The following is a 12,532-nucleotide window of genomic DNA, read 5'->3' on the forward strand; positions in this document are numbered from 1 at the left end:
TGCTTGTCCAATGACTTTACAGACATATAATGTACCATTGGGGTTCCTGGCAGAAGGGATTTTATTTTCTCTTTGTAAATTAGGTAATTCAGTAAATTCTCATCTGGATTCAAAACAGGAACTCTTTCAAGCGCTTTTGAATATTGTGCAGACACAACTTTAATGAAGCTCACCAGTTGTCAACTCTAAATGAAGCTATCAAACTTGATGATGTCATTGATGCCGTGCCTCTCAGGTTCCAGGAGCACAGTGGGGAGTTGGCAGTTTGTTACAAATAGCTCCATCCTGTCAGCTACGTCTGAATTGCCCACACATAGGCAGAGGATAATTTGCTGCAGGTGTGTTTCATTGACCACCTGTGTTCCAGAATGCCCCCCCCCACCTCCACCTCCTTTACACACACAAACAACGGGCTCACCGCTGACACATCAGAACGCGCCGCCTGTTTATCTGTATTCACAAATCACCAACAGATCTTTCAACAGGTTCATAATGGCTGCTATTCCCGTAGGCTGCAGCTGGTAGAGGTGAAAGATCAATTAGATGTTACCAAGTTGGCTGCTGCGTGCACACGGCTTGTATTCCTTGCCGTCTTTCGATCATTTCTGTAATCACGTCATAAGACATGACTAAATGGAGCAAAAAATAAGTGCAGTTGAGTACTTGGAATTGTCTTGCTGTCTTCTCCATCATACAAAACTTGGAGGGCAGATTATAATCAATCTCCTTTCCATTTGCTAAAACTGGAGAAAGATTCATAATAGCACAACACTAAGTATAAAATATAGTGCTGCCACTAATGAGGGAAATCCTTTTTCCTCTCTGAATTTGAGGTTCAAGAAACCACCCTAACCATACCCATACATCACTGCCTCTGTAAGATAGTTGCAAACATGTCGTACATCCAAAAAACCTTATGCGACCCTTTTTATCGGCAACACAAAAGCTTTGTGCGGACCAACTTTCCCTTTAAGGCATAAAGAAAAAAAAAAATGATGAATAATGACACATGCTAAGCTAATGCTACAAGCTAACGCTACAACGCTGATGTTTATGAGCAACGTAAAAAGGCCAGTAAAGCTGCTGGATGACAAAAGCTAATGCTAGCTGTTTAAACCTTCGCTTCATGGACATGGACAGCCCAATGAAAGGGTTCTGGAGGTCTGGGTTCCCCCGTCCAGATGTGTTTCTCTCTGTGCTCTGCGGTACAAATTAACGCAGGGAAATGTTAATCAGCTGTTGGCTCAGTAGGCTGATAAATAGTGAAGCAACAAAAGAAACCAGGGAGCCCAATCTCCATTACTACTCTGTTTAATTGTCAAGCTTTTGGAGGCTAATGTGGCTGAAAATAACACAAGTTATGATGGAACCAGACTGAAGCTGACAATTACAGCAGAAAAAAAAAAAGTAGGAAACTGTAACAACCTTCCCTGCTGCTGTAATTGACCACTAAAGGAAATATGTGAAATTACTAGACAGACAGAGTAAATTGCATGGACCAGATCCTTGCTTAAACTATAAAAATGTATTTTATAAGCACCAGATCTATGTCTACTTTCAAACACAATTTACTTTACTTTGGAATGATTCTTTATTTGCCCCCTACTACTAATTGCATCAGCAGCAATTTGGCAGGCAAATGGACGTACACTGTTGCACACTAAATAATAATAAAATAAAATTATTGTAAGACTGATTTAAAAGTGTTGTCAACTGATTTGCTAAACAGAGACAGTTTAAATAGATTTCTTTAAATTAGAGCTGAAATGTCCCTTTTTATTTTTATTTTTATTTTTTTTGCCCTAATAAAGGAACTGGAAGCCAAGTTTGTCAAATTTTTATTAGTTATATTTTTTGCTCTTAGCCATAAATAACTGATATCTAGGCGTGACAACTCAAAGTACAAAGTAAACCTCAGAGTGGGGAAGAGAGGGCATGATTGTGACTTTAACCCTAGAATGGTTGCTGGTTTCTCCTGCAATGATCTAAGCATTCCAGAACCCGCTGAGCTACTAGGATCTCCTCACCATATCATCTCTCAGCTGTACAGAAAATGTTCTCAAAAGGTGAATATTTTCAGTGAGCAGCATTTGTGTTGACCAAAATGCCTTGTTGATGTCAGAGGTCAGAAGAGAATCAAGAGCCTGGTTTGAGGTGATAAACAGGAAGCAGTGGCTTGAATAGCTGCTTGTTACAATCAAGATATGCTGAATAAAATCTCTGAATGTACAACATGTCAAATCTCAATGAAGATGAGTTACAAGTAGCGGGAGACCTCAGTTGTTGCTGCTTGTGTGGCTCCAAAGGTAGACTCTTCAAAACAGGCATTACAGAAGGCCATCCCTTATCTCCAATGTAAACACACAACAAATTGCATTGCGATGCATGGAGACAATATTTGTGTAGACAGAAAATGTGATAAAAATAAAAAAACATGAGTTCTCTGACAGTCGAAAAAACTTTATTTATATTATACATAGTCATCATTATCATAAAAATATTAGTTAAAAACATATGCCTGTGATGGTAAAAGTCTTGTATTTGTATAGCGCTTTATCTAGTCCTGAGCATCCCAAGGCACTTTACACTCCATTCAGTCATTCACGTATTCAGTCACACATTGACATGCTGGCAGTTAAACGCACCATGAGCATACGCAGTTAGCTAACAAGAATACTAATGTTACCTCTGTCACAGCCAGTGCTAGGTAGCTCATCTAAGGAATAAACCCAATCTTCTTGCATTTCTTTGCAGAACTTGTGCTCACTTTGGATTTTCATAGATTTAAAAGACATTTTTATTGCCACAATAGAAAAAGAGCAGAGTCAGGGAGGAGACATTTAATTTGGCACTAAAATGGACAGGCTGTGTAGATGTTCGAGGGTCATTGTGCCAACTCAACCAGAATTTAGCCACTAAAACTCAAGATTTTGTTTGTATATAGTTCAAAAAACCAAAGTCGGTCCCCTGGTGCTGTACTGTGGCTGTTAGTGATTCTGTGGTTCTTTGGCCACTAAGGAGAGGTGTGGGTGGGTGAAAAATCACTCAATAGACCTCTGAAAAATGTGTCCCCCTCACTTCTGAGATGATGGTAGCGCCCTTGGCTGGAGCACAGCAGAGAGCAAGGGGGAAGGACCTGTAAGGTGTGCTTGTTAAACATTTCAGGCTAAGTCCCCTTTTATATATATAATATATATATATATATATATATATATATATATATATATATATATATATATATATATATATATGTATGTATCTGTAGCTTTAAAGTAATTCAAGCTAAAACCTATAATCAACTTTATGGATTGACCTTTGTATCAAACACTATTGGTCACCAGTGGGGAAATATGCCTGCTTATTTCTATTGAGCACAATGACAGAAACCATTCTGTACTTCATTTCTATTTAAACAGAAAAACAGCAGTATGCTTTATTGTTCTCGAAGATTATGTTTCCCCTTGTACTCGTGGGCAATATCTGTGGAAAACACAGAATCGACAACTGCTGCGCCACCTAATAGAAAGGGATTCTGGAGCGCAATTCAGCTATACTATCTATCCATTGTTTCAGACAGGCAAAGTGAGCGCGGAAAGGTAAGAGATGGGGAGAAAAGACAGGAAATCCATACGTAAGATGGATATTCAAATGAAACAGAGCAGCTTGGCAATATCAGACCTTTGAGACCAAGAGCATTTCATTTGTTTCTATTACTGGTCAGATCATATGAGCTGATTTTTAGAAAGTTGTAACCTGCCACTACCAATTTTATCTGATTTCTCTTTTAGATCTTTGAGATTATTTTTAGCCTTGTTACCAGACGGAAGTGTTCGGACCTGAGGCAACATCAAACCATGTGTGCAAAAGAGGAGGTGCTATACGACAGGGTTTCAATAGTATTAAAAGATAAAGGAAAAATTATTTCAAAGCTGACATTTGAAACTCTTTTTAATCAATGGCATATTTTTTGATCATTAAAACTTTATTTATACAGGTAGTTTTACTAAGACTCAAATTTCAAGCTAGAAGACAGTCGTTATATAAAAGAGACCTGTATAGTAGCAATTAGCACAGCTAGCATTGGTATTACAGCAGTCATTAGATTCCCTTTAGAATCTTTACTTTAGACACCATTTCCAAACTGAGCTTGTTCCAGACAGTTAATAGCTCTAAAGTATAAAATTTAGCAACATTCAGCCTTCTTGTTATAGGCTAAATGTCTTGCTGTCTTGCAGCTTGAAGAATCCACAGAAATATTTTAATTTATACTAGCAAATGCAGTTTCCATTTAAATAGCTTGTTACAGTTCTGTTTCCCCTGACATATCAAAAGCCTTAGTTATGCTCTTATACTCTTCTTCCTTGAGTAAAAGCCCTAACATCAAAGAGTATTTTTGGCCGCATGACACAGAAGCACTCAGAGTATGCTGTATTCATTAATCAGAAAAGTGTAGCTATTTTTGCATTATGCTACATCCTAATTTCATGGAAAATAGGACCTCAAACATACAACTTCTGCTCAAAACCAGACTTGGGTGATACATCTGGCTAAATACAGCAAGCGTTTTGATGAATAAATAGAATGCTGAAAATAGACAACAAAAATAAAAGACCTAGACTGGGAAAATAAAAACAAATTCTAACTTTTTGGTCAGGCCATATTTATGTTTATAGATCTGATTTCTACAGTTATGACACTACCAGGTTAGTTTTATTAAAACTCATAATCAATATATAGATTTTTTTGTCACTGTCAATGCAGGCAGGTAGGATTTAACTGTAAGCGGATGTGTAAGTGCAGTTATCCCATTAGTTAACATCAGCTACATACTGTGCCAAGAATGCAGATGGATATAACGTTAATGGTGAGTAGATAAGTTGTACAGGAGCAAAAGTAGACAGAAATGACTGGAAATTACATTGTCAAAATGGCTTTTTAATGCTCTCTTTCTAAAACTCTATCCCTTGACCACTAAGTTATGGACCATTTTCTGCAAGGAAACTAATCTCTTTATCACTGTGATTATTTTGTCATGCTTGTGAATGTACACCACCTTTGTCTCTTGAAGAAAAAGGTGAATAGGATATAATCCTGTTTTTCTTTTTTTTCTTTTTTTTTTACCTTAGCAACAGTGAGAATTGTCTCTCTGAGGAGTCATCTGTCACTTTAACACGCTTGTCCTCTACATCATGCAAAACTCATTTAGACAAGCTATAAAGAAATATAACTTGCAATACAGGCAGTGACAGGCTTTATCATGAGTTTTGAAGTAGAAGGAGCAAAATGCAGACAGGAATAGGGCTGTCATAAACAATTACTTTAGTAATCTATTGATTATTCAGACTATTAATTGAGCATTCAAATTAAAAAAATAAATTAGCAATCTGCATATTTCTCACACACATACTTCATCTTATTTTATGACTAATAGAAATAAAGGAAAAATGCAATTCTTATTGCAAATATTGCAATTCTTTTTAAATAAAAATGCTAAATCTGCAGCTAAAATGTTCTAGGAGCAAAATGTTAAAGGTCCGGCCCTTTCTGGTTGACTTAACATCAATACGGTGCAGCTGCCTCTGTAATGTAAATGGTCACAAACAAAAAAATAGATTACAAAGCATAATAATACTCATATAAAACAGAACCCTTATAGTGTACTTCAGGGCTACATTAAACTCTTAGTTTTCTTTATGTGAACAAATTTGCCAAAGATCCTGTGCAAAATTTGCCATGCTTTAATAGAATACAAGAATCAGCGACTATTCAAAGCATATTTGTAATAATACCCAAACAGGGATTTGTTCTCTACATCAGAACCATCCCTTCAGAAAGAAAGAAAACGTGTTAAGCTAAGTGAAGTTTGTTGGTCACAGCCGCATTGTGTGATCTTGTATACGCCTGAACCATTTAGGTATCTTATGGTATCTGTGACAGCCAATAGAAATCACCATAGAGCAATTGGTAGGTAAGTCAGTGGTTGGGGAGGGGGGGACAAAAATGCACGTGTGGAAAAAGTAAGTAGTAGAAGGATAAAGTCATTGTAAAAAGAAAGTTTACCCCATGCAGGGTTTTATGTGTTTTTTGTGTATGGTAGAATTTTGTGGTATAGTTAATTTTTTACTAACCTTATTTCTCTTCCCCTTTGTTGAATAAATCATGTCACTGGAGAATTTGTGGAGCATTCGAATCTAAACTCAGGTTGGAATTAAAGAAGTCATGACCTGATATTTTACATACAATCCCTCTGAGAATGTCTTGGAATTCATGTTTAGTCATTTTTAGGAGAATTTTTTTTTTTTTAGAACTCATTCTGTTATCAAAGATGAACTTAATCCACTCCTGCCTAGTAGTTTGGTCCACAGCTACAGGCAAACTGAAAACATTTGCATGTTTATTTTGGCAATCAACAATGGAGCTGTTGACATGAGCACGACTTTGGACATCTTTACTTTTAGCACAAGTCGTCAGTGGCGGCAACGCAACTAAGTGATTTCAGGTGGTTCATGAGAGGCGGGCGTTGTTTACGTTAGTGTCCTTCCGCGAGTGATGTAAATCAAACCCACAAACAAATCCTGATTTTCAAGAAGGTTTTAACTGAGGCCCAACGCCTACACACACGATTTTAATGTGAAAAAGTCAGATTTCCAGGTCATGAGTCCTTTAAATAATCTTAGAACATGCAAGCAGGGATTAAAACTCAGTCACTGTAATTATAATTTTAGGCATGTTTACAGCTACTATAACTTACATTGTGTTTAATAAAAGTATCATTGCTGACCGTAGTCTGAGAGGACGTGAAGAACTTACTGAGAAACATTAAGTTCACGATCGTTACTCTTACTCTCTCTCTCTCTCAGGTTATTAAAAAGTGTGGGTCGGAGAAAAATGAGGCATTGGAATTCTAAAGACTGATAAGGAAGACCTGATTTAATTTTGAATGCAGAAAACGATCCTTACAAATGCAGAACAGAGGATAGTCCTTGGCAGTCTGCACGCTGGCCTTGTGTCTGTCTAGCTGGACAGTAAATGTAAACGAGTGGAAGAATGTTTTATTATTACATTTACATTTAAGATGGATCGTCTGAGCCTCAGTACTCCACATAAATTGAGCAACTGAAAATTCACTTTCCACCTCATGGGCTGTATAACATTAATATAACTAAACAATGCTGTTTTCCCCATAAATTAGTATATGGCAAACAACTGCCATATTAGTCTTTGCTGCTGTATTCTTATTACCGTCTTCCACATATTGTGTTGTATTTCTATATCTTATTTTCTCTCTTTTTGTTCCTTTTCATTTTACAAACAACCTCATTACTCCATGCATTTGCCTCCCCAGTTCACCCTAAATGAAGACAAATCTATATATATGAAGACATAATCCTTGGCCTTTTTTTCCCCTTTGCTAGATATTTCTTTTCTGGTCATTAAGGCGCAGAGAAAAGGAAGCTTAATCAGGGAGCAGTGTGCAGGTCATGTGGCATTTTTAAATTGAACTGCAGTAAAAGAAACGCATTCTGGAGAACTGAGAGTTACTCCAGATGTCCCCAGATTCTTTTTAACAATCTGTTCCTACTTTATATGATAATTAATGAACACAGATGTAAAAATGGTCCATTACAAGTTCCATTAGTCTATAGGAGGCGATAGGTGGAGGGAGGTATGCAGTCAGGCTTGTTTCTTCAGCTGAAAGTTATGTCTGTTCTTTACACAAGAAAACACATGCAGTTGAGCCTAAAATTGCTTTATTAATAATAATAATAATAATAATAATAATAATAATAATAATAATAATAATAATAATAATAATAATAATAATAATAGTTTAATAATGGTGGATCAAGGTTAATTTCCAGTTGGTTTTTTTGTGAAATTTGTAAAGTCCTGCTCAGCTTCCCAGGAACACTTCAAACCGGACCAAAACAACAGAACAGTAATAAAAATCTGCCAGACCTTTGTTGGTTTCATTGTTGTACCAAATCAGGAATCCAGTGACTTTCCTGTTACACAATGTGAGCGTTCTCAGGGTTGATTTGAAAATTGACAAAGTTTCTATGGTGGATTACTGTGCATCAGTGGTGGCTTATCCAGCACAGTACATGAGCTTCATGTTGGAGAAGCACATCCTGATCTTCACTAATATGAAGATCTCACTATGTGCTACACTCTCCATGGAAGGGCTACAATAAGTTGACCAGGCTGGCTTTGATACACAGCAAGGCAGGTTTATTCCATGTACCGTTATTCAACCAAAATAAAGCAACAGAGAAAAGAGAGTAAAATTGAATACACAAACTACATAAGAAGAACAATAGGAGATCTTTACCGAATCAGAAGCTAAGACTTAATATAAATCTTTGCTTTTTATTGATAAGTTTGAGAAATGGTAATGCATTCTGTCCTGGTTTAAAGAGGCTTTTGAACATCTCAGTTTTTTACAAGACGGAATTGAGGAGCATAGGCACTATATGCAGCCTACCTTTGTTTGGTCCTGGTCCTGAAAACATTGTTTAATCAAGTCTCTGATTGTGGTTCATACCAGCTGGTCTGAGAATGCATTTAGACCCAATGACATTTAGTGCCATATAAACCATCAACATAATCCCTGGAAGTGCTTCAGGCCTGGTGTTATCTGCTCCATTCTACCGGTGTTTGTAGGCAGGCAAACTTTGTTTTTTGTGTACATATGTCATAGAAAACACTTTGCAACACGTATTCTAGGGATGTTTTTAAGCTTGGTAGGAGAACAGAATCAGTGACAGTCCTCGAAATAGAAAATGTAAATAATGCTGTGCTACTTATTAGTCAGAGCTTGGCAGAGCTGGGTAGAGTAGCCAAAAATTGTACTCAAGTAAGAGTAGCACTACTTCAACATATCTTTACTCAAGTAAAACTAAAAAGTAGTCAGTAGTCAACCTTTATGAATGGACTAAGCATATTTTGTTCAGTATTTCACTGACGATTCAGCTTTGTTCTGGGGCGTCTTTATTTATTTTATTTATTTTTTTTGGGTGGGGGGAATCATAATCTAAAGAATGAAGAGAGGATGGACAGATTGAAGCTCGAGGAATGACAGCCATGACCTTCTTGTGAGCTAAGCACGCGACATGTGCCCTGTCCTGCTGAATCATGTGGTAACCTCTGCCTGTCTCCATCCCACTCTTTTTCCTTACTCTCCTCCGCTTTTCCTCTCTCCCTGTCACTCCCCTGTGCCCTCAGCACTAAAACTCTCCATATCGCTTACCTAAACTACCCAATGTTTCTTTTGACATGTCCTGCTTTGCTCCTTCCTCCTCTCCCTCCTCCTCATCATGGGAAATGGTTTCTCTGTCCAGCTACCTCCTCCTCTCTTACTCTTCGCAAAGTGTGATCCTCAAAGGCAACCGTAGCTCACCTCTTGACCTTGTACTATTACTTATTAGGATTACATTACAAACACAAACTTTATAGTATTTTAGTGGAATTGTATATGATAAGCTGCAGGAATTCTGCGGTTCTGTTTCTACCAACTACCTGAATAGTTTGTCCCTTTTGGGTGTAGTGATGTACACCACACCTGTCGCAGTGAAGTAGAAATCAAATATTTGTTTCTGAAAGCTTTTGGCTTGTCAATTGAAGAGGGTTCTAGGTTGTCTGTCATAAAGATTTAGATCATGTATACTTATGAAAATACTGTAAAAAAAAAAATTGGCTTAAAAAGTTCCAACGCTCAGAGCAAAATAATCAGAATGGTCCCAGCTGTAAATCCCAGAAAACCACTTACGGTAAGTTGTTTTTGGAAGTTATATTTGGACAAATCTCAAATAATGTGCTTCAATTTCACAGCATTAAAAATAACACAACTTGATGTCTTATCGTAGTTGTGCAGCCTCTACTTTCCATCAGCTACTGCACGCCTCAACAACCGAGGCAGCAGAAACTCCATCTCGTATATTTGCCGTAATGAAAAGGACCAAACCAAGTCTAATGAGAAGCAGGTAAAGGGAATATCCCCGCCAAAGTGAGCTGCTGATCAGGCTGATAATAAGTCAGCACTATGATTTCCCACTAGGGGAATGATAGGTCCCAAGTGGGTAATAATAAGGGAGGATAAGGAGGTTTTTTTCTCTCAGCCACTGCATCAGCTGCACAGCAGAAATATGCACAAGCTGGGAAATAGTATGCAGACTCTGGGGAGGTGCTGTTGGCAGTGGAAAACAAATCTGAGATCACCTAAATTTCCCATTTTTATTAAAAAAGTTTCAGAATGAGAAGAATGAGAATTGTAATGTGCGGGATTTCATTTCCGCACATTACAAGATGCAGTATCCAAAAATGTAGTCTTAAAAAAAAAAAAACACCAGAAATAAAAAAAAATCATTACATTTGAAAATAACTTAATGCAAACCATGGCATTTTAGCCATTCTGTGATAAATCTGATTTCCAAATAAGTTGTAAAATTATTGTAGCCTCGTGAGACCATCCTGATCTCGCGAGCTTTCAAGGTTTCACTCGCAGATCAGTCTGGCTACTTTCCGTTAAAGAAAATTTGGAGCCGTTCACCAAACAAACGTCCAATCAGCGTTGGCTTTGAGGCGGGTTGAGGTGTGACGTAACAAGAAGATCGACAGTTCAGTCTAAACAACATGGCGGCTTCAGTCGATGAAACTAGCATTAGCGCGGCTATCGAGCAAGTTTTATCGGAATTACAGAGTATTTCTTTGCTGAGCTAACGAGCCTTTACTTGCAGCAGCAAGAGTAGCTTGGCTTGTGGTTGTGTTTTCGTCGTTGCTCTGTTACGAGCGACGACGAATCTGATTGGTTTATTTGGCCCGTCTATCACCAACATAGGCCAATCAGCTAACCAGTATTTTCGCCCCTTCCCAAAATTACTTCAACGGAAGGTTTCCAGATGGATATGCGGAGCAAATCTATCTGGCGGAGTCAGGTAAAAATTATTGTTGAATTAACTTTGAAACAAAATAAACTGGACTGGTAAAAAAATTAATAAATAGAAAACCTAGCCTACCATAACTGAAATTTTTATGTCTCTAGGAGCTTTTTAGCACCTTCTTCCATGGCTTAGAAATAAGCTATAATCAGGACTTCTTATCACTTTCTTTCAAGAAAGCCTTTTCTTGAGTACCATGCACTGTAGACGTGCTGGCGAGGCCTCGTTAGAGCTTGGATTCACACGTAGATTAACCTGGAACCGATCAGCCCTCACAATGGAGAGCTGTTAGGCTCATCGTTTGCCTGGCTCACAGGAGAAATGTTGTCTTCACATGCATGGAGGTGTGAGTTGGGATGTGTGCATTTAACATTCCAACAAAATACACTAAAGCTTGAGGCACTCTGTTGCTCAGACGGTAAAGTGGGTCCACCGTGTGTCGGGGCTGTAGCCCTCGACATTGGTTCTTGTCTTGCTCTTTCCTCTCTACCCGCTTAACTTCCAAATTACTGCTGAATAAAGCTCCGTGGTGCCAAAACATAGTTTGTGGTTTGACAAGACAAAAAGTCGAAAAGTTTAAGGAGCATGAATCCATATCAGCTGAAAAAGAAACGAACAAATAAAGCCTTTAAAGAAAAGAGCAAGGATCAATTTCTTTTGAACTATCATGAGCCTCAGTAGATTTGGCTGCCTTCATATATCTTTCTGCATTTTGAATAACAAACTTCTGATTGCCTGAGGCTTAATGCAAAAAAGATGACACATGTCGTTATGAGATCTGCTGAAAGCCTTTCTAGGGAAACAATATGGAAGAGCTTGGGCTAGAACGGAGGAAGCGTAAACGTGCTCATTAAAGGATAAATCATGTAAACTCCCAAAAATAACAAAATACCTGCATATGCTGAACCTCATCAACTAATGATGCACGATAATGAAAATGAAACGATACAGAGGAATACAATGGCTTTTTGAATGAATGTTCTCCCGTGTGCTCGTGTACATCGCAGCCTTGAGGCAGAGTATGCCCTGGGCTATGATGGCTGGTGGGTCCCCGCAGGCTTTGACACAATGATTCAGAAGATGTCATCGGCTGCTGCTTTCTTTTTTTGGTCCCACAACACCGATGACGTTCTCCAACCCCACCACACTGGACCAATGACTGCAAATAGATAACACATACCCTTTAACGGCGTAAATGTTAAAACTTTAGACAAAATACTGTCTTTTTTACATGTCTTGTTTATTTGCTGCACATGTTAAATATATTTTTGTCCATCATTAACTATGCAATTATGATTAAACATCTGAATTCAACAATATATATTGAAGCTTAATCAATTTCAAGGTTTCAAGGAACATATACAAAGGTCGAACTTATGAGGCAACAAAATACTCAATTACTGTATTTGAAAGAAAAATGAAATTTGTACACACTAGGTGTGACTTTGACTTTGATATGTGTTATAATTTGGCGTTGTATAACTACAATTTAATTAAATTGAATAGGTCCAAGCAAAACCATAGGCTGTTAAATGCAGAGTCGTATGATTGGAGCTCATTTCTAATTGTTCATCAGTTACTGTCAGGTTAATAAA

The 12,532-nt window shown here is 37.8% G+C and overlaps 1 protein-coding gene and 1 non-coding gene across 2 annotated transcripts in view; one reads left to right on the top strand and one right to left on the bottom strand.

Annotated features, from left to right (window-relative positions):
* The window catches only part of LOC105933360 (pro-neuregulin-3, membrane-bound isoform), a 258,376-nt gene that overhangs the window by 147,446 nt on the left and 98,398 nt on the right, over nt 1-12,532 (top strand). The gene's annotated exons all lie outside the window — the stretch shown is intronic.
* Nucleotides 6,685-6,778, bottom strand: LOC118557252. The gene has a single exon (XR_004927749.1). It is a non-coding gene; the product is annotated as a small nucleolar RNA snR65 (small nucleolar RNA).

The sequence above is a fragment of the Fundulus heteroclitus genome, chromosome 22, assembly GCF_011125445.2.
Source record: "Fundulus heteroclitus isolate FHET01 chromosome 22, MU-UCD_Fhet_4.1, whole genome shotgun sequence".
NCBI classification, from domain to species: domain Eukaryota; kingdom Metazoa; phylum Chordata; class Actinopteri; order Cyprinodontiformes; family Fundulidae; genus Fundulus; species Fundulus heteroclitus.